This window comes from Macaca mulatta, chromosome 13, assembly GCF_049350105.2.
Source record: "Macaca mulatta isolate MMU2019108-1 chromosome 13, T2T-MMU8v2.0, whole genome shotgun sequence".
Lineage (NCBI taxonomy): Eukaryota > Metazoa > Chordata > Mammalia > Primates > Cercopithecidae > Macaca > Macaca mulatta.
In genome coordinates, this window is record NC_133418.1 from 28,708,585 (window position 1) to 28,732,037 (window position 23,453).

Consider the following 23,453-nt stretch of genomic DNA (forward strand, 5'->3'; position numbering starts at 1 on the left):
TACGTTCTGTGAAATCATCTCACAGAGTTACAGCTTTCCGCTCAAGAAGCCTTTCTCTAAGACAGTTCTTGTGGTATTGGCAAAGTGATATTTGGAAATCCATAGAGGGCTATGGTGAAAAAGGAAATATCCTCTGATGAAATCTGGAAAGAAGCTTTCTGAGAAACTGCTTAGTGTTCTGTTAATTCATCTCACAGAGTTACATCTGTATTTCGTGGATCTCTTTGCTAGCCTTATTTCTGTGGAATCTGAGAACAGATATTTCGGATCCCTTGGAAGACTATAGGGCCAAGGAAATATCCTCCGATAACAAAGAGAAAGAAGCGTTCTGAGAAACTTCTTTGTGTTCTGTGAAATCATCTCACAGAGTTACAGCTTTCCCCTCAAGAAGCCTTTCGCTAAGGCAGTTCTTGTGGAATTGGCAAAGTGATATTTGGAAGCCCATAGAGGGCTATGGTGAAAAAGGAAATATCCTCAGATTAAATCTGGAAAGAAGCTTTCTGAGAAACTGCTTAGTGTTCTGTTAATTCATCTCACAGAGTTACATCTGTATTTCGTGGATCTCTTTGCTAGCCTTATTTCTGTGGAATCTGAGAGCAGATATTTCGGATCCCTTGGAAGACTATAGGGCCAAAGGAAATATCCTCTGATAACAAAGAGAAAGAAGGTTTCTGAGAAACTTCTTTGTGTTCTGTGAAATCATCTAACAGAGTTACAGCTTTCCCCTGAAGAAGCCTTTCGCTAAGACAGTTTTTGCGGAATTGGCAAAGTGATATTTGGAAGCCCATAGAGGGCTATGGTGAAAAAGGAATTGTCCTCAGATGAAATCTGGAAAGAAGCTTTCTGAGAAATTGCTTAGTGTTCTGTTAATTCATGTCACAGAGTTACATCTGTATTTCGTGGATCTCTTTGCTAGCCTTATTACTGTGGAATCTGAGAACAGATATTTCGGATCCCTTTGAAGACGATAGGGCCAAAGGAAATATCCTCCGATAGCAAAGAGAAAGAAGCTTTCTGAGAAACTTCTTTGTGTTCTGTGAAAACATCTCACAGAGTTACAGCTTTCCCCTGAAGAGGCCTTTCATTAAGACAGTTCTTGTGGAATAGGCAAAGTGATATTTGGAAGCCCATAGAGGGCTATGGTGAAAAAGGAAATATCCTCAGATGAAATCTGGAAAGAAGCTTTCTGAGAAACTGCTTAGTGTTCTGTTAATTCATCTCACAGAGTTACATCTGTATTTCGTGGATCTCTTTGCTAGCCTTATTTCTGTGGAATCTGAGAACTGATACTTCGGATCCCTTTCAAGACTATAGGGCCAAAGGAAATATCCTCCGATAACAAAGAGAAAGAAGCTTTCTGAGAAACTTCCTTGTGTTCTGTGAAATCATCTCACAGAGTTTCAGCTTTCCCCTCAAGAAGCCTTTCGCTAAGACAGTTCTTGTGGAATAGGCAAAGTGATATTTGGAAGCCCATAGAGGGCTATGGTGAAAAAGGAAATATCCTCAGATGAAATCTGGAAAGAAGCTTTCTGAGAAACTGCTTAGTGTTCTGTTAATTCACCTCACAGATTTACATCTGTATTTTCCGGATCTCTTTGCTAGCCTTATTTCTGTGGAATCTGAGAACAGATATTGCGGATCCCTTGGAAGACTACAGGGCCAAAGGAAAAATCCTCCGATAACAAGGAGAAAGAAGCTTTCTGAGAAACTTCCTTGTGTTCTGTGAAATCATCTCACAGAGTTACAGCTTTCCCCTCAAGAAGCCTTTCGCTAAGACAGTTCTTGTGGAATTGGCAAAGTGACATTTGGAAGCCCATAGAGGGCTATGGTGAAAAAGGAAATATCCTCAGATGAAATCTGAAAAGAAGCTTTCAGAGAAACTGCTTAGTGTTCTGTTAATTCATCTCACAGAGTTACATCTGTATTTCGTGGATCTCTTTGCTAGCCTTATTTCTGTGGAATCTGAGAACAGATATTTCGGATCCCTTGGAAGACTATAGGGCCAAAGGAAATATCCTCCGATAACAAAGAGAAAGAAGCTTTCTGAGAAACTTCTTTGTGTTCTGTGAAATCATCTCACAGAGTTACAGCTTTCCCCTCAAGAAGCCTTTTGCTAAGACAGTTCTTGTGGAATTGGCAAAGTGATATTTGGAAGCCCATAGAGGGCTATGGTGAAAAAGGAAATATCCTCAGATGAAATCTGGAAAGAAGCTTTCTGAGAAACTGCTTAGTGTTCTGTTAATTCATCTCACAGAGTTACATCTCTATTTCGTGGATCTCATTGCTACCCTTATTTCTGTGTAATCTGAGAACAGATATTTCGGATCCCTTGGAAGACTATAGGGCCAAAGGAAATATCCTCCGATAACAAAGAGAAAGAAGCTTTCTGAGAAACTTCTTTGTGTTCTCTGAAATCATCTCACAGAGTTACAGCTTTCCCCTCAAGAAGCCTTTCGCTAAGACAGTTCTTGTGGAATAGGCAAAGAGATATTTGGAAGCCCATAGAGTTCTATGCTGAAAAAGGAAATATCCTCAGATGAAATCTGGAAAGAAGCTTTCTGAGAAACTGCTTAGTGTTCTGTTAATTCATCTCACAGACTTACATCTGTATTTCATGCATCTCTTTGCTAGCCTTATTTCTGTGGAATCTGAGAACAGATATTTCGGATCCCTTGGAAGACTATAGGGCCAAAGGAAATATCCTCCGATAACAAAGAGAAAGAAGCTTTCTGAGAAACTTCCTTGTGTTCTGTGAAATCATCTCACAGAGTTACAGCTTTCCCCTCAAGAAGCCTTTCGCTAAGACAGTTCTTGTGGAATTGGCAAAGTGACATTTGCAAGCCCATAGAGGGCTATGGTGAAAAAGGAAATATCCTCAGATGAAATCTGGAAAGAAGCTTTCTGAGAAACTGCTTAGTGTTCTGTTAGTTCATCTTACAGAATTACATCTGTATTTCGTGGATCTCTTTGCTAGCCTTATTTCTGGGGAATCTGAGAACAGATATTTCGGATCCCTTGGAAGACTATAGGGCCAAAGGAAATATCCTGCGATAACAAAGAGAAAGAAGCTTTCTGAGAAACTTCTTTGTGTTCTGTGAAATCTTCTCACAGAGTTACAGCTTTCCCCTCAAGAAGCCTTTTGCTAAGACAGTTCTTGTGGAATTGGCAAGGTGATATTTGGAAGCCCATAGGGGCTATGGTGAAAAAGGAAATATCCTCAGATGAAATCTGGAAAGAAGCTTTCTGAGAAACTGCTTAGTGTTCTGTTAATTCATCTCACAGAGTTACATCTGTATTTCGTGGATCTCTTTGATAGCCTTATTTCTGTGGAATCTGAGAACAGATATTTCGGATCCCTTCGAAGACTATAGGGCCAAAGGAAATATCCTCCGATAACAAAGAGAAAGAAGCTTTCTGAGAAAATTCTTTGTGTTCTGTGAAATCATCTCACAGAGTTACAGCTTTCCCCTCAAGAAGCCTTTCGCTAAGACAGTTCTTGTGGAATTGGCAAAGTGATATTTGTAAGCCCATAGAGGGCTACGGTGAAAATGGAAATATCCTCAGATGAAATCTGGAATGAAGGTTTCTGAGAAACTGCTTAGTGTTCTGTAAATTCATCTCACAGAGTTACATCTGTATTTCGTGAATCTCTTTGCTAGCCTTATTTCTGTGGAATCTGAGTACAGATATTTCGGATCCCTTGGAAAACTATAGGGCCAAAGGAAATATCCTCCGATAACAAAGAGAAAGAAGCTTTCTGAGAAACTTCTTTGTGTTCTGTGAAATCATCTCACAGAGTTACAGCTTTCCCCTCAAGAAGCCTTTCGCTAAGACAGTTGTTGTGGAATTGGCAAAGTGATATTTGGAAGCCCATAGAGGGCTATGGTGAAAAAGGAAATATCCTCAAATGAAATCTGGAAAGAAGCTTTCTGAGAAACTGCTTAGTGTTCTGTTGATTCATCTCACAGAGTTACATCTGTATTTCGTGGATCTCTTTGCTAGCCTTATTTCTGTGGAATCTGAGAACAGATACTTCGGATCCCTTTCAAGACTATAGGGCCAAAGGAAATATCCTCCGATAACAAAGAGAAAGAAGCTTTCTGAGAAACTTCCTTGTGTTCTGTGAAATCATCTCACAGAGTTACAGCTTTCCCCTCAAGAAGCCTTTCGCTAAGACAGTTCTTGTGGAATAGGCAAAGTGACATTTGCAAGCCCATAGAGGGCTATGGTGAAAAAGGAAATATCCTCAGATGAAATCTGGAAAGAAGCTTTCTGAGAAACTGCTTAGTGTTCTGTTAATTCACCTCACAGAGTTACATCTCTATTTCGTGGATCTCATTGCTACCCTTATTTCTGTGAAATCTGAGAACAGATATTTCGGATCCCTTGGAAGACTATAGGGCCAAAGCAAATATCCTACGATAACAAAGAGAAAGAAGCTTTCTGAGAAACTTCTTTGTGTTCTCTGAAATCATCTCACAGAGTTACAGATTTCCCCTCAAGAAGCCTTTCGCTAAGACAGTTCTTGTGGAATAGGCAAAGAGATATTTGGAAGCCCATAGAGTTCTATGGTGAAAAAGGAAATATCCTCAGATGAAATCTGGAAAGAAGCTTTCTGAAAAACTGCTTAGTGTTCTGTTAATTCATCTCACAGACTTACATCTGTATTTCATGCATCTCTTTGCTAGCCTTATTTCTGTGGAATCTGAGAACAGATATTTCGGATCCCTTGGAAGACTATAGGGCCAAAGGAAATATCCTCCGATAACAAAGAGAAAGAAGCTTTCTGAGAAACTTCCTTGTGTTCTGTGAAATCATCTCACAGAGTTACAGCTTTCCCCTCAAGAAGCCTTTCGCTAAGACAGTTCTTGTGGAATTGGCAAAGTGACATTTGCAAGCCCATAGAGGGCTATGGTGAAAAAGGAAATATCCTCAGATGAAATCTGGAAAGAAGCTTTCTGAGAAACTGCTTAGTGTTCTGTTAATTCATCTTACAGAATTACATCTCTATTTCGTGGATCTCTTTGCTAGCCTTATTTCTGGGGAATCTGAGAACAGATATTTCGGATCCCTTGGAAGACTATAGGGCCAAAGGAAATATCCTGCGATAACAAAGAGAAAGAAGCTTTCTGAGAAACTTCTTTGTGTTCTGTGAAATCTTCTCACAGAGCTACAGCTTTCCCCTCAAGAAGCCTTTTGCTAAGACAGTTCTTGTGGAATTGGCAAGGTGATATTTGGAAGCCCATAGGGGCTATGGTGAAAAAGGAAATATCCTCAGATGAAATCTGGAAAGAAGCTTTCTGAGAAACTGCTTAGTGTTCTGTTAATTCATCTCACAGAGTTACATCTGTATTTCGTGGATCTCTTTGCTAGCCTTATTTCTGTGGAATCTGAGAACAGATATTTCGGATCCCTTCGAAGATTATAGGGCAAAAGGAAATATCCTCCGATAACAAAGAGAAAGAAGCTTTCTGAGAAAATTCTTTGTGTTCTGTGAAATCATCTCACAGAGTTACAGCTTTCCCCTCAAGAAGACTTTCGCTAAGACAGTTCTTGTGGAATTGGCAAAGTGATATTTGGAAGCCCATAGAGGGCTACGGTGAAAATGGAAATATCCTCAGATGAAATCTGGAATGAAGGTTTCTGAGAAACTGCTTAGTGTTCTGTAAATTCGTCTCACAGAGTTACATCTGTATTTCGTGAATCTCTTTGCTAGCCTTATTTCTGTGGAATCTGAGTACAGATATTTCGATCCCTTGGAAAACTATAGGGCCAAAGGAAATATCCTCCGATAACAAAGAGAAAGAAGCTTTCTGAGAAACTTCTTTGTGTTCTGTGAAATCATCTCACAGAGTTACAGCTTTCCCCTCAAGAAGCCTTTCGCTAAGACAGTTCTTGTGGAATTGGCAAAGTTATACTTGGAAGCCAATAGAGGGCTACGGTGAAAAAGAAAATATCCTCACATGAAATCTGGAAAGAAGATTTCTGAGAAACTGCTTAGTGTTCTGTTAATTCACCTCACAGAGTTACAACTGTATTTCGTGGATCTCTTTGCTAGCCTTATTTCTGTGGAATCTGAGAACAGATATTTGGGATCCCTTGGAAGACTATAGGGCCAAAGGAAATATCCTCCGATAACAAAGAGAAAGAAGTTTTCTGAGAAACTTCTTTGTGTTCTGTGAAATCATCTCACAGAGTTACAGCTTTCCCCTCAAGAAGCCTTTCGCTAAGACAGTTCTTGTGGAATTGGCAAAGTGATATTTGGAAGCCCATAGAGGGCTATGGTGAAAAAGGAAATATCCTCAGATGAAATCTGGAAAGAAGCTTTCTGAGAAACTGCTTAGTGTTCTGTTAATTCATCTCACAGAGTTACATCTCTATTACGTGGATCTCATTGCTAACCGTATTTCTGTGGAATCTGAGAACAGATATTTCGGATCCCTTGGAAGATTATAGGGCCAAAGGAAATATCCTCCGATAACAAAGAGAAAGAAGCTTTCTGAGAATCTTCTTTGTGTTCTCTGAAATCATCTCACAGAGTTCCAGCTTTCCCCTCAAGAAGCCTTTTGCTAAGACAGTTCTTGTGGAATTGGCAAAGTGATATTTGGAAGCCCATAGAGGGCTATGGTGAAAAAGGAAATATCCTCAGATGAAATCTGGAAAGAAGCTTTCTGAGAAACTGCTTAGTGTTCTGTTGATTCATCTCACAGAGTTACATCTGTATTTCATGGATCTCTTTGCTAGCCTTATTTCTGTGGAATCTGAGAACAGATATTTCGGATCCCTTGGAAGACTATAGGGCCAAAGGAAATATCCTCCGATAACAAAGAGAAAGAAGCTTTCTGAGAAACTTCTTTGTGTTCTGTGAAATCATCTCACAGAGTTACAGCTTTCCCCTCAAGAAGCCTTTCGCTAAGACAGTTCTTGTGGAATTGGCAAAGTGATATTTGGAAGCCCATAGAGGGCTGTGGTGAAAAAGGAAATATCCTCAGATGAAATCTGGAAAGAAGCTTTCTGAGAAACTGCTTAGTGTTCCGTTAATTCTCCTCACAGAGTTACATCTGTATTTCGTGGATCTCTTTGCTAACCGTATTTCTGTGGAATCTGAGAACAGATATTTCGGATCCCTTGGAAGATTATAGGGCCAAAGGAAATATCCTCCGATAACAAAGAGAAAGAAGCTTTCTGAGAATCTTCTTTGTGTTCTCTGAAATCATCTCACAGAGTTCCAGCTTTCCCCTCAAGAAGCCTTTTGCTAAGACAGTTCTTGTGGAATTGGCAAAGTGATATTTGGAAGCCCATAGAGGGCTATGGTGAAAAAGGAAATATCCTCAGATGAAATCTGGAAAGAAGCTTTCTGAGAAACTGCTTAGTGTTCTGTTGATTCATCTCACAGAGTTACATCTGTATTTCATGGATCTCTTTGCTAGCCTTATTTCTGTGGAATCTGAGAACAGATATTTCGGATCCCTTGGAAGACTATAGGGCCAAAGGAAATATCCTCCGATAACAAAGAGAAAGAAGCTTTCTGAGAAACTTCTTTGTGTTCTGTGAAATCATCTCACAGAGTTACAGCTTTCCCCTCAAGAAGCCTTTTGCTAAGACAGTTCTTGTGGAATTGGCAAAGTGATATTTGGAAGCCCATAGAGGGCTGTGGTGAAAAAGGAAATATCCTCAGATGAAATCTGGAAAGAAGCTTTCTGAGAAACTGCTTAGTGTTCCGTTAATTCTCCTCACAGAGTTACATCTGTATTTCGTGGATCTCTTTGCTAGCCTTATTTCTGTGGAATCTGAGAACAGATATTTCGGATCCCTTGGAAGACTATAGGGCCAAAGGAAATATCCTCCGATAACAAAGAGAAAGAAGCTTTCTGAGAAACTTCTTTACGTTCTGTGAAATCATCTCACAGAGTTACAGCTTTCCCCTCAAGAAGCCTTTCTCTAAGACAGTTCTTGTGGTATTGGCAAAGTGATATTTGGAAATCCATAGAGGGCTATGGTGAAAAAGGAAATATCCTCTGATGAAATCTGGAAAGAAGCTTTCTGAGAAACTGCTTAGTGTTCTGTTAATTCATCTCACAGAGTTACATCTGTATTTCGTGGATCTCTTTGCTAGCCTTATTTCTGTGGAATCTGAGAACAGATATTTCGGATCCCTTGGAAGACTATAGGGCCAAGGAAATATCCTCCGATAACAAAGAGAAAGAAGCGTTCTGAGAAACTTCTTTGTGTTCTGTGAAATCATCTCACAGAGTTACAGCTTTCCCCTCAAGAAGCCTTTCGCTAAGGCAGTTCTTGTGGAATTGGCAAAGTGATATTTGGAAGCCCATAGAGGGCTATGGTGAAAAAGGAAATATCCTCAGATTAAATCTGGAAAGAAGCTTTCTGAGAAACTGCTTAGTGTTCTGTTAATTCATCTCACAGAGTTACATCTGTATTTCGTGGATCTCTTTGCTAGCCTTATTTCTGTGGAATCTGAGAGCAGATATTTCGGATCCCTTGGAAGACTATAGGGCCAAAGGAAATATCCTCTGATAACAAAGAGAAAGAAGGTTTCTGAGAAACTTCTTTGTGTTCTGTGAAATCATCTAACAGAGTTACAGCTTTCCCCTGAAGAAGCCTTTCGCTAAGACAGTTTTTGCGGAATTGGCAAAGTGATATTTGGAAGCCCATAGAGGGCTGTGGTGAAAAAGGAATTGTCCTCAGATGAAATCTGGAAAGAAGCTTTCTGAGAAATTGCTTAGTGTTCTGTTAATTCATGTCACAGAGTTACATCTGTATTTCGTGGATCTCTTTGCTAGCCTTATTACTGTGGAATCTGAGAACAGATATTTCGGATCCCTTTGAAGACGATAGGGCCAAAGGAAATATCCTCCGATAGCAAAGAGAAAGAAGCTTTCTGAGAAACTTCTTTGTGTTCTGTGAAAACATCTCACAGAGTTACAGCTTTCCCCTGAAGAAGCCTTTCATTAAGACAGTTCTTGTGGAATAGGCAAAGTGATATTTGGAAGCCCATAGAGGGCTATGGTGAAAAATGAAATATCCTCAGATGAAATCTGGAAAGAAGCTTTCTGAGAAACTGCTTAGTGTTCTGTTAATTCATCTCACAGAGTTACATCTGTATTTCGTGGATCTCTTTGCTAGCCTTATTTCTGTGGAATCTGAGAACTGATACTTCGGATCCCTTTCAAGACTATAGGGCCAAAGGAAATATCCTCCGATAACAAAGAGAAAGAAGCTTTCTGAGAAACTTCCTTGTGTTCTGTGAAATCATCTCACAGAGTTTCAGCTTTCCCCTCAAGAAGCCTTTCGCTAAGACAGTTCTTGTGGAATAGGCAAAGTGATATTTGGAAGCCCATAGAGGGCTATGGTGAAAAAGGAAATATCCTCAGATGAAATCTGGAAAGAAGCTTTCTGAGAAACTGCTTAGTGTTCTGTTAATTCACCTCACAGATTTACATCTGTATTTTCCGGATCTCTTTGCTAGCCTTATTTCTGTGGAATCTGAGAACAGATATTGCGGATCCCTTGGAAGACTACAGGGCCAAAGGAAAAATCCTCCGATAACAAGGAGAAAGAAGCTTTCTGAGAAACTTCCTTGTGTTCTGTGAAATCATCTCACAGAGTTACAGCTTTCCCCTCAAGAAGCCTTTCGCTAAGACAGTTCTTGTGGAATTGGCAAAGTGACATTTGGAAGCCCATAGAGGGCTATGGTGAAAAAGGAAATATCCTCAGATGAAATCTGAAAAGAAGCTTTCAGAGAAACTGCTTAGTGTTCTGTTAATTCATCTCACAGAGTTACATCTGTATTTCGTGGATCTCTTTGCTAGCCTTATTTCTGTGGAATCTGAGAACAGATATTTCGGATCCCTTGGAAGACTATAGGGCCAAAGGAAATATCCTCCGATAACAAAGAGAAAGAAGCTTTCTGAGAAACTTCTTTGTGTTCTGTGAAATCATCTCACAGAGTTACAGCTTTCCCCTCAAGAAACCTTTCGCTAAGACAGTTCTTGTGGAATTGGCAAAGTGATATTTGGAAGCCCATAGAGGGCTATGGTGAAAAAGGAAATATCCTCAGATGAAATCTGGAAAGAAGCTTTCTGAGAAACTGCTTAGTGTTCTGTTAATTCATCTCACAGAGTTACATCTCTATTTCGTGGATCTCATTGCTACCCTTATTTCTGTGTAATCTGAGAACAGATATTTCGGATCCCTTGGAAGACTATAGGGCCAAAGGAAATATCCTCCGATAACAAAGAGAAAGAAGCTTTCTGAGAAACTTCTTTGTGTTCTCTGAAATCATCTCACAGAGTTACAGCTTTCCCCTCAAGAAGCCTTTCGCTAAGACAGTTCTTGTGGAATAGGCAAAGAGATATTTGGAAGCCCATAGAGTTCTATGCTGAAAAAGGAAATATCCTCAGATGAAATCTGGAAAGAAGCTTTCTGAGAAACTGCTTAGTGTTCTGTTAATTCATCTCACAGACTTACATCTGTATTTCATGCATCTCTTTGCTAGCCTTATTTCTGTGGAATCTGAGAACAGATATTTCGGATCCCTTGGAAGACTATAGGGCCAAAGGAAATATCCTCCGATAACAAAGAGAAAGAAGCTTTCTGAGAAACTTCCTTGTGTTCTGTGAAATCATCTCACAGAGTTACAGCTTTCCCCTCAAGAAGCCTTTCGCTAAGACAGTTCTTGTGGAATTGGCAAAGTGACATTTGCAAGCCCATAGAGGGCTATGGTGAAAAAGGAAATATCCTCAGATGAAATCTGGAAAGAAGCTTTCTGAGAAACTGCTTAGTGTTCTGTTAGTTCATCTTACAGAATTACATCTGTATTTCGTGGATCTCTTTGCTAGCCTTATTTCTGGGGAATCTGAGAACAGATATTTCGGATCCCTTGGAAGACTATAGGGCCAAAGGAAATATCCTGCGATAACAAAGAGAAAGAAGCTTTCTGAGAAACTTCTTTGTGTTCTGTGAAATCTTCTCACAGAGTTACAGCTTTCCCCTCAAGAAGCCTTTTGCTAAGACAGTTCTTGTGGAATTGGCAAGGTGATATTTGGAAGCCCATAGGGGCTATGGTGAAAAAGGAAATATCCTCAGATGAAATCTGGAAAGAAGCTTTCTGAGAAACTGCTTAGTGTTCTGTTAATTCATCTCACAGAGTTACATCTGTATTTCGTGGATCTCTTTGCTAGCCTTATTTCTGTGGAATCTGAGAACAGATATTTCGGATCCCTTCGAAGACTATAGGGCCAAAGGAAATATCCTCCGATAACAAAGAGAAAGAAGCTTTCTGAGAAAATTCTTTGTGTTCTGTGAAATCATCTCACAGAGTTACAGCTTTCCCCTCAAGAAGCCTTTCGCTAAGACAGTTCTTGTGGAATTGGCAAAGTGATATTTGTAAGCCCATAGAGGGCTACGGTGAAAATGGAAATATCCTCAGATGAAATCTGGAATGAAGGTTTCTGAGAAACTGCTTAGTGTTCTGTAAATTCATCTCACAGAGTTACATCTGTATTTCGTGAATCTCTTTGCTAGCCTTATTTCTGTGGAATCTGAGTACAGATATTTCGGATCCCTTGGAAAACTATAGGGCCAAAGGAAATATCCTCCGATAACAAAGAGAAAGAAGCTTTCTGAGAAACTTCTTTGTGTTCTGTGAAATCATCTCACAGAGTTACAGCTTTCCCCTCAAGAAGCCTTTCGCTAAGACAGTTCTTGTGGAATTGGCAAAGTTATACTTGGAAGCCAATAGACGGCTACGGTGAAAAAGAAAATATCCTCAGATGAAATCTGGAAAGAAGATTTCTGAGAAACTGCTTAGTGTTCTGTTAATTCACCTCACAGAGTTACAACTGTATTTCGTGGATCTCTTTGCTAGCTTTATTTCTGTGGAATCTGAGAACAGATATTTGGGATCCCTTGGAAGACTATAGGGCCAAAGGAAATATCCTCCGATAACAAAGAGAAAGAAGCTTTCTGAGAAACTTCTTTGTGTTCTCTGAAATCATCTCACAGAGTTACAGCTTTCCCCTCAAGAAGCCTTTTGCTAAGACAGTTCTTGTGGAATTGGCAAAGTGATATTTGGAAGCCCATAGAGGGCTATGGTGAAAAAGGAAATATCCTCAGATGAAATCTGGAAAGAAGCTTTCTGAGAAACTGCTTAGTGTTCTGTTGATTCATCTCACAGAGTTACATCTGTAATTCGTGGATCTCTTTGCTAGCCTTATTTCTGTGGAATCGGAGAACAGATATTTCGGATCCCTTGGAAGACTATAGGGCCAAAGGAAATATCCTCCGATAACAAAGAGAAAGAAGCTTTCTGAGAAACTTCTTTGTGTTCTGTGAAATCATCTCACAGAGTTACAGCTTTCCCCTCAAGAAGCCTTTCGCTAAGACAGTTCTTGTGGAATTGGCAAAGTGATATTTGGAAGCCCATAGAGGGCTGTGGTGAAAAAGGAAATATCCTCAGATGAAATCTGGAAAGAAGCTTTCTGAGAAACTGCTTAGTGTTCCGTTAATTCATCTCACAGAGTTACATCTGTATTTCGTGGATCTCTTTGCTAGCCTTATTTCTGTGGAATCTGAGAACAGATATTTCGGATCCCTTGGAAGACTATAGGGCCAAAGGAAATATCCTCCGATAACAAAGAGAAAGAAGCTTTCTGAGAAACTTCTTTACGTTCTGTGAAATCATCTCACAGAGTTACAGGTTTCGCCTCAAGAAGCCTTTCTCTAAGACAGTTCTTGTGGTATTGGCAAAGTGATATTTGGAAATCCATAGAGGGCTATGGTGAAAAAGGAAATATCCTCTGATGAAATCTGGAAAGAAGCTTTCTGAGAAACTGCTTAGTGTTCTGTTAATTCATCTCACAGAGTTACATCTGTATTTCGTGGATCTCTTTGCTAGCCTTATTTCTGTGGAATCTGAGAACAGATATTTCGGATCCCTTGGAAGACTATAGGGCCAAGGAAATATCCTCCGATAACAAAGAGAAAGAAGCGTTCTGAGAAACTTCTTTGTGTTCTGTGAAATCATCTCACAGAGTTACAGCTTTCCCCTCAAGAAGCCTTTCGCTAAGGCAGTTCTTGTGGAATTGGCAAAGTGATATTTGGAAGCCCATAGAGGGCTATGGTGAAAAAGGAAATATCCTCAGATTAAATCTGGAAAGAAGCTTTCTGAGAAACTGCTTAGTGTTCTGTTAATTCATCTCACAGAGTTACATCTGTATTTCGTGGATCTCTTTGCTAGCCTTATTTCTGTGGAATCTGAGAGCAGATATTTCGGATCCCTTGGAAGACTATAGGGCCAAAGGAAATATCCTCCGATAACAAAGAGAAAGAAGGTTTCTGAGAAACTTCTTTGTGTTCTGTGAAATCATCTAACAGAGTTACAGCTTTCCCCTCAAGAAGCCTTTCGCTAAGACAGTTTTTGCGGAATTGGCAAAGTGATATTTGGAAGCCCATAGAGGGCTATGGTGAAAAAGGAATTGTCCTCAGATGAAATCTGGAAAGAAGCTTTCTGAGAAATTGCTTAGTGTTCTGTTAATTCATGTCACAGAGTTACATCTTTATTTCGTGGATCTCTTTGCTAGCCTTATTACTGTGGAATCTGAGAACAGATATTTCGGATCCCTTTGAAGACGATAGGGCCAAAGTAAATATCCTCCGATAGCAAAGAGAAAGAAGCTTTCTGAGAAACTTCTTTTTGTTCTGTGAAAACATCTCACAGAGTTACAGCTTTCCCCTGAAGAAGCCTTTCATTAAGACAATTCTTGTGGAATAGGCAAAGTGATATTTGGAAGCCCATAGAGGGCTATGGTGAAAAAGGAAATATCCTCAGATGAAATCTGGAAAGAAGCTTTCTGAGAAACTGCTTAGTGTTCTGTTAATTCATCTCACAGAGTTACATCTGTATTTCGTGGATCTCTTTGCTAGCCTTATTTCTGTGGAATCTGAGAACACATATTTCGGATCCCTTGGAAGACTATAGGGCCAAAGGAAATATCCTCCGATAACAAAGAGAAAGAAGCTTTCTGAGAAACTTCTTTGTGTTGTGTGAAATCATATCACAGAGTTACAGGTTTCGCCTCAAGAAGCCTTTCGCTAAGACAGTTCTTGTGGAATTGGCAAAGTGATATTTGGAAGCCCATTGAGGTCTATGGTGAAAAAGGAAATATCCTCAGATGAAATCTGGAAAGAAGCTTTCTGAGAAACTGCTTAGTGTTCTGTTAATTCATCTCACAGAGTTACATCTGTATTTCGTGGATCTCTTTGCTAGCCTTATTTCTGTGGAATCTGAGAACAGATATTTCGGATCCCTTTGAAGACTATAGGGCCAATGGAAATATCCTCCGATAACAAAGAGAAAGAAGCTTTCTGAGAAACTTCTTTGTGTTCTGTGAAATCATCTCACAGAGTTACAGCTTTCCGCTCAAGAAGCCTTTCGCTAAGACAGTTGTTGTGGAATTGGCAAAGTGATATTTGGAAGCCCATAGAGGGCTATGGTGAAAAAGGAAATATCCTCAGATGAAATCTGGAAAGAAGCTTTCTGAGAAACTGCTTAGTGTTCTGTTGATTCATCTCACAGAGTTACATCTGTATTTTGTGGATCTCTTTGCTAGCCTTATTTCTGTGGAATCTGAGAACAGATACTTCGGATCCCTTTCAAGACTATAGGGCCAAAGGAAATATCCTCCGATAACAAAGAGAAAGAAGCTTTCTGAGAAACTTCCTTGTGTTCTGTGAAATCATCTCACAGAGTTACAGCTTTCCCCTCAAGAAGCCTTTCGCTAAGACAGTTCTTGTGGAATTGGCAAGGTGATATGGGGAAGCCCATAGAGGGCTTTGGTGAAAAAGGAAATGTCCTCAGATGAAATCTGGAAAGAAGATTTCTGAGAAACTGCTTAGTGTTCTGTTAATTCACCTCACAGAGTTACATCTGTATTTCTTGGATCTCTTTGCTAGCCTTATTTCTGTGGAATCTGAGAACAGATATTTCGGATCCCTTGGAAGACTATAGGGCCAAAGGAAATATCCTCCGATAACAAAGAGAAAGAAGCTTTCTGAGAAACTTCTTTGAGTTCTGTGAAATCATCTCACAGAGTTACAGCTTTCCCCTCAAGAAGCCTTTCGCTAAGACAGTTCTTGTGGAATTGGCAAAGTGATATTTGGAAGCCCATGGAGGGCTATGGTGAAAAAGGAAATATCCTCAGATGAAATCTGGAAAGAAGCTTTCTGAGAAACTGCTTAGTCTTCTGTTAATTCACCTCACAGATTTACATCTGTATTTCCTGGATCTCTTTGCTAGCCTTATTTCTGTGGAATCTGAGAACAGATATTGCGGATCCCTTGGAAGACTACAGGGCCAAAGGAAATATCCTCCGATAACAAGGAGAAAGAAGCTTTCTGAGAAACTTCCTTGTGTTCTGTGAAATCATCTCACAGAGTTACAGCTTTCCCCTCAAGAAGCCTTTCGCTAAGACAGTTCTTGTGGAATTGGCAAAGTGACATTTGCAAGCCCATAGAGGGCTATGGTGAAAAAGGAAATATCCTCAGATGAAATCTGGAAAGAAGCTTTCTGAGAAACTGCTTAGTGTTCTGTTAGTTCATCTTACAGAATTACATCTGTATTTCGTGGATCTCTTTGCTAGCCTTATTTCTGGGGAATCTGAGAACAAATATTTCGGATCCCTTGGAAGACTATAGGGCCAAAGGAAATATCCTGCGATAACAAAGAGAAAGAAGCTTTCTGAGAAACTTCTTTGTGTTCTGTGAAATCTTCTCACAGAGTTACAGCTTTCCCCTCAAGAAGCCTTTTGCTAAGACAGTTCTTGTGGAATTGGCAAGGTGATATTTGGAAGCCCATAGGGGCTATGGTGAAAAAGGAAATATCCTCAGATGAAATCTGGAAAGAAGCTTTCTGAGAAACTGCTTAGTGTTCTGTTAATTCATCTCACAGAGTTACATCTGTATTTCGTGGATCTCTTTGCTAGCCTTATTTCTGTGGAATCTGAGAACAGATATTTCGGATCCCTTCGAAGACTATAGGGCCAAAGGAAATATCCTCCGATAACAAAGAGAAAGAAGCTTTCTGAGAAAATTCTTTGTGTTCTGTGAAATCATCTCACAGAGTTACAGCTTTCCCCTCAAGAAGCCTTTCGCTAAGACAGTTCTTGTGGAATTGGCAAAGTGATATTTGTAAGCCCATAGAGGGCTACGGTGAAAATGGAAATATCCTCAGATGAAATCTGGAATGAAGGTTTCTGAGAAACTGCTTAGTGTTCTGTAAATTCATCTCACAGAGTTACATCTGTATTTCGTGAATCTCTTTGCTAGCCTTATTTCTGTGGAATCTGAGTACAGATATTTCGGATCCCTTGGAAAACTATAGGGCCAAAGGAAATATCCTCCGATAACAAAGAGAAAGAAGCTTTCTGAGAAACTTCTTTGTGTTCTGTGAAATCATCTCACAGAGTTACAGCTTTCCCCTCAAGAAGCCTTTCGCTAAGACAGTTCTTGTGGAATTGGCAAAGTTATACTTGGAAGCCAATAGACGGCTACGGTGAAAAAGAAAATATCCTCAGATGAAATCTGGAAAGAAGATTTCTGAGAAACTGCTTAGTGTTCTGTTAATTCACCTCACAGAGTTACAACTGTATTTCGTGGATCTCTTTGCTAGCTTTATTTCTGTGGAATCTGAGAACAGATATTTGGGATCCCTTGGAAGACTATAGGGCCAAAGGAAATATCCTCCGATAACAAAGAGAAAGAAGCTTTCTGAGAAACTTCTTTGTGTTCTCTGAAATCATCTCACAGAGTTACAGCTTTCCCCTCAAGAAGCCTTTTGCTAAGACAGTTCTTGTGGAATTGGCAAAGTGATATTTGGAAGCCCATAGAGGGCTATGGTGAAAAAGGAAATATCCTCAGATGAAATCTGGAAAGAAGCTTTCTGAGAAACTGCTTAGTGTTCTGTTGATTCATCTCACAGAGTTACATCTGTAATTCGTGGATCTCTTTGCTAGCCTTATTTCTGTGGAATCTGAGAACAGATATTTCGGATCCCTTGGAAGACTATAGGGCCAAAGGAAATATCCTCCGATAACAAAGAGAAAGAAGCTTTCTGAGAAACTTCTTTGTGTTCTGTGAAATCATCTCACAGAGTTACAGCTTTCCCCTCAAGAAGCCTTTCGCTAAGACAGTTCTTGTGGAATTGGCAAAGTGATATTTGGAAGCCCATAGAGGGCTGTGGTGAAAAAGGAAATATCCTCAGATGAAATCTGGAAAGAAGCTTTCTGAGAAACTGCTTAGTGTTCCGTTAATTCATCTCACAGAGTTACATCTGTATTTCGTGGATCTCTTTGCTAGCCTTATTTCTGTGGAATCTGAGAACAGATATTTCGGATCCCTTGGAAGACTATAGGGCCAAAGGAAATATCCTCCGATAACAAAGAGAAAGAAGCTTTCTGAGAAACTTCTTTACGTTCTGTGAAATCATCTCACAGAGTTACAGGTTTCGCCTCAAGAAGCCTTTCTCTAAGACAGTTCTTGTGGTATTGGCAAAGTGATATTTGGAAATCCATAGAGGGCTATGGTGAAAAAGGAAATATCCTCTGATGAAATCTGGAAAGAAGCTTTCTGAGAAACTGCTTAGTGTTCTGTTAATTCATCTCACAGAGTTACATCTGTATTTCGTGGATCTCTTTGCTAGCCTTATTTCTGTGGAATCTGAGAACAGATATTTCGGATCCCTTGGAAGACTATAGGGCCAAGGAAATATCCTCCGATAACAAAGAGAAAGAAGCGTTCTGAGAAACTTCTTTGTGTTCTGTGAAATCATCTCACAGAGTTACAGCTTTCCCCTCAAGAAGCCTTTCGCTAAGGCAGTTCTTGTGGAATTGGCAAAGTGATATTTGGAAGCCCATAGAGGGCTATGGTGAAAAAGGAAATATCCTCAGATTAAATCTGGAAAGAAGCTTTCTGAGAAACTGCTTAGTGTTCTGTTAATTCATCTCACAGAGTTACATCTGTATTTCGTGGATCTCTTTGCTAGCCTTATTTCTGTGGAATCTGAGAGCAGATATTTCGGATCCCTTGGAAGACTATAGGGCCAAAGGAAATATCCTCCGATAACAAAGAGAAAGAAGGTTTCTGAGAAACTTCTTTGTGTTCTGTGAAATCATCTAACAGAGTTACAGCTTTCCCCTCAAGAAGCCTTTCGCTAAGACAGTTTTTGCGGAATTGGCAAAGTGATATTTGGAAGCCCATAGAGGGCTATGGTGAAAAAGGAATTGTCCTCAGATGAAATCTGGAAAGAAGCTTTCTGAGAAATTGCTTAGTGTTCTGTTAATTCATGTCACAGAGTTACATCTTTATTTCGTGGATCTCTTTGCTAGCCTTATTACTGTGGAATCTGAGAACAGATATTTCGGATCCCTTTGAAGACGATAGGGCCAAAGTAAATATCCTCCGATAGCAAAGAGAAAGAAGCTTTCTGAGAAACTTCTTTTTGTTCTGTGAAAACATCTCACAGAGTTACAGCTTTCCCCTGAAGAAGCCTTTCATTAAGACAATTCTTGTGGAATAGGCAAAGTGATATTTGGAAGCCCATAGAGGGCTATGGTGAAAAAGGAAATATCCTCAGATGAAATCTGGAAAGAAGCTTTCTGAGAAACTGCTTAGTGTTCTGTTAATTCATCTCACAGAGTTACATCTGTATTTCGTGGATCTCTTTGCTAGCCTTATTTCTGTGGAATCTGAGAACACATATTTCGGATCCCTTGGAAGACTATAGGGCCAAAGGAAATATCCTCCGATAACAAAGAGAAAGAAGCTTTCTGAGAAACTTCTTTGTGTTGTGTGAAATCATATCACAGAGTTACAGGTTTCGCCTCAAGAAGCCTTTCGCTAAGACAGTTCTTGTGGAATTGGCAAAGTGATATTTGGAAGCCCATTGAGGTCTATGGTGAAAAAGGAAATATCCTCAGATGAAATCTGGAAAGAAGCTTTCTGAGAAACTGCTTAGTGTTCTGTTAATTCATCTCACAGAGTTACATCTGTATTTCGTGGATCTCTTTGCTAGCCTTATTTCTGTGGAATCTGAGAACAGATATTTCGGATCCCTTTGAAGACTATGGGGCCAATGGAAATATCCTCCGATAACAAAGAGAAAGAAGCTTTCTGAGAAACTTCTTTGTGTTCTGTGAAATCATCTCACAGAGTTACAGCTTTCCGCTCAAGAAGCCTTTCGCTAAGACAGTTGTTGTGGAATTGGCAAAGTGATATTTGGAAGCCCATAGAGGGCTATGGTGAAAAAGGAAATATCCTCAGATGAAATCTGGAAAGAAGCTTTCTGAGAAACTGCTTAGTGTTCTGTTGATTCATCTCACAGAGTTACATCTGTATTTTGTGGATCTCTTTGCTAGCCTTATTTCTGTGGAATCTGAGAACAGATACTTCGGATCCCTTTCAAGACTATAGGGCCAAAGGAAATATCCTCCGATAACAAAGAGAAAGAAGCTTTCTGAGAAACTTCCTTGTGTTCTGTGAAATCATCTCACAGAGTTACAGCTTTCCCCTCAAGAAGCCTTTCGCTAAGACAGTTCTTGTGGAATTGGCAAGGTGATATGGGGAAGCCCATAGAGGGCTTTGGTGAAAAAGGAAATGTCCTCAGATGAAATCTGGAAAGAAGATTTCTGAGAAACTGCTTAGTGTTCTGTTAATTCACCTCACAGAGTTACATCTGTATTTCTTGGATCTCTTTGCTAGCCTTATTTCTGTGGAATCTGAGAACAGATATTTCGGATCCCTTGGAAGACTATAGGGCCAAAGGAAATATCCTCCGATAACAAAGAGAAAGAAGCTTTCTGAGAAACTTCTTTGAGTTCTGTGAAATCATCTCACAGAGTTACAGCTTTCCCCTCAAGAAGCCTTTCGCTAAGACAGTTCTTGTGGAATTGGCAAAGTGATATTTGGAAGCCCATGGAGGGCTATGGTGAAAAAGGAAATATCCTCAGATGAAATCTGGAAAGAAGCTTTCTGAGAAACTGCTTAGTCTTCTGTTAATTCACCTCACAGATTTACATCTGTATTTCCTGGATCTCTTTGCTAGCCTTATTTCTGTGGAATCTGAGAACAGATATTGCGGATCCCTTGGAAGACTACAGGGCCAAAGGAAATATCCTCCGATAACAAGGAGAAAGAAGCTTTCTGAGAAACTTCCTTGTGTTCTGTGAAATCATCTCACAGAGTTACAGCTTTCCCCTCAAGAAGCCTTTCGCTAAGACAGTTTTGTGGAATTGGCAAAGTGATATGGGGAAGCCCATAGAGGGCTTGGGTGAAAAAGGAAATATCCTCAGATGAAATCTGGAAAGAAGATTTCTGAGAAACTGCTTAGTGTTCTGTTAATTCACCTCACAGAGTTACATCTGTATTTCGTGGATCTCTTTGCTAGCCTTATTTCTGTGGAATCTGAGAACAGATATTTCGGATCCCTTGAAAGACTATAGGGCCAAAGGAAATATCCTCCGATAACAAAGAGAAAGAAGCTTTCTGAGAAACTTCTTTATGTTCTGTGAAATCATCTCACAGAGTTACAGCTTTCCCCTCAAGAAGTCTTTCGCTAAGACAGTTCTTGTGGAATTGGCAAAGTGATATTTGGAAGCCCAAAGAGGGCTATGGTGAAAAAGGAAATATCCTCAGATGTAATCTGGAAAGAAGCTTTCTGAGAAACTGCTTAGTGTTCTGTTAATTCATCTCACCGAGTTACATCTGTATTTCGTGGATCTCTTTGCTAGCCTTATTTCTGTGGATTCGGGGAACAGATATTTCGGATCCCTTGGAAGACTACAGGGCCAAAGGAAATACCCGTCGATAACAAGGAGAAAGAAGCTTTCTGAGAAACTTCCTTGTGTTCTGTGAAATCATCTCACAGAGTTACAGCTTTCCCTTGAAGAAGCCTTTCGCTAAGACAGTTCTTGTGGAATTGGCAAAGTGACATTTGGAAGCCCATAGAGGGCTATGGTGAAAAAGGAAATATCCTCAGATGAAATCTGAAAAGAAGCTTTCTGAGAAACTGCTTAGTGTTCTGTTTATTCATCTCACAGAGTTACATCTGTATTTCGTGGATCTCTTTGCTAACCTTATTTCTGTGGAATCTGTGAACAGATATTTCGGATCCCTTGGAAGACTATAGGGCCAAAGGAAATATCCTCCGATAACAAAGAGAAAGAAGCTTTCTGAGAAACTTCTTTGTGTTCTGTGAAATCATCTCACAGAGTTACAGCTTTCCCCTCAAGAAGCCTTTCGCTAAGACAGTTCATGTGGAATTGGCAAAGTGATATTTGGAAGGCCATAGAGGGCTATGGTGCAAAAGGAAATATCCTCAGATGAAATCTGGAAAGAAGCTTTCTGAGAAACTGCTTAGTGTTCTGTTAATTCACCTCACAGAGTTACATCTGTATTTCGTGGATCTCTTTGCTAGCCTTATTTCTGTGCAATCTGAGAACAGATGTTTCGGATCCCTTGGAAGACTATAGGGCCAAAGGAAATATCCTGCGATAACAAAGAGAAAGAAGCTTTCTGAGAAAGTTCTTTGTGTTCTGTGAAATTATCTCACAGATTTACAGCTTTCCCCTCAAGAAGCCTTTCGCTAAGACAGTTCTTGTGGAATTGGCAAAGTGATATTTGGAAGACCATTGAGGGCTACGGTGTAAATGGAAATATCCTCAGATGAAATCTGGAAAGAAGCTTTTTGAGAAACTGCTTAGTGTTCTGTTAATTCATCTCACAGAGTTACATCTGTATTTCGTGGATCTCTTTGCTAGCCTTATTTCTGTGGAATCTGAGAACAGATATTTCGGATCCCTTTGAAGACTATAGGGCCAAAGGTAATATCCTACGATAACAAAGAGAAAGAAGCTTTCTGAGAAACTTCTTTGTGTTCTGTGAAATCATCTCACAGAGTTACAGCTTTCCCCTCTAGAAGCCTTTCGCTAAGACAGTTCTTGTGGAATTGGCAGAGTGATATTTGGAAGCCCATGGAGAGCTATGGTGAAAACGGAAATATCCTCAGATGAAATCTGGAAAGAAGCTTTCTGAGAAACTGCTTAGTGTTCTGTAAATTCATCTCAGAGAGTTACATCTGTATTTCGTGAATCTCTTTGCTAGCCTTATTTCTGTGGAATCTGAGAACAGATATTTCGGATCCCTTGGAAGACTATAGGGCCAAAGGAAATATCCTCCGATAACAAAGAGAAAGAAGCTTTCTGAGAAACTTCTTTGTGTTCTGTGAAATCATCTTACAGAGTTACAGCTTTCCCCTCAAGAAGCCTTTCGCTAAGACAGTTCTTGTGGAATAGGCAAAGTGATATTTGGAAGCCCATAGAGGGCTATGGTGAAAAAGGAAATATCCTCAGATGAAATCTGGAAAGAAGCTTTCTGAGAAACTGCTTAGTGTTCTGTTAATTCACCTCACAGATTTACATCTGTATTTCCTGGATCTCTTTGCTAGCCTTATTTCCGTGGAATCTGAGAACAGATATTGCGGATCCCTTGGAAGAGTATAGGGCCAAAGGAAATATCCTCACATAACAAGGAGAAAGAAGCTTTCTGAGAAACTTCCTTGTGTTCTGTGAAATCAACTCACAGAGTTACAGCTTTCCCCTCAAGAAGCCTTTCGCTAAGACAGTTCTTGTGGAATTGGCAAAGTGACATTTGAAAGCCCATAGAGGGCTATGGTGAAAAAGGAAATATCCTCAGATGAAATCTGAAAAGAAGCTTTCAGAGAAACTGCTTAGTGTTCTGTTAATTCATCTCACAGAGTTACATCTGTATTTCGTGGATCTCTTTGCTAGCCTTATTTCTGTGGAATCTGAGAACAGATATTTCGGATCCCTTGGAAGACTATAGGGCCAAAGGAAATATCCTACGTTAACAAAGAGAAAGAAGCTTTCTGAGAAACTTCTTTGTGTTCTCTGAAATCATCTCACAGAGTTACAGCTTTCCCCTCAAGAAGCCTTTCGCTAAGACAGTTCTTGTGGAATAGGCAAAGTGATATTTGGAAGCCCATAGAGCTCTATGGTGAAAAAGGAAATAGCCTCACATGAAATCTGGAAAGAAGCTTTCTGAGAAACTGCTTAGTGTTCTGTTAATTCATCTCACAGACTTACATCTGTATTTCATGCATCTCTTTGCTAGCCTTATTTCTGTGGAATCTGAGAACAGGTATTTCGGATCCCTTGGAAGACTATAGGGCCAAAGGAAATATCCTCCGATAACAAAGAGAAAGAAGCTTTCTGAGAAACTTCCTTGTGTTCTGTGAAATCATCTCACAGAGTTACAGCTTTCCCCTCAAGAAGCCTTTCGCTAAGACAGTTCTTGTGGAATTGGCAAAGTGACATTTGCAAGCCCATAGAGGGCTATGGTGAAAAAGGAAATATCCTCAGATG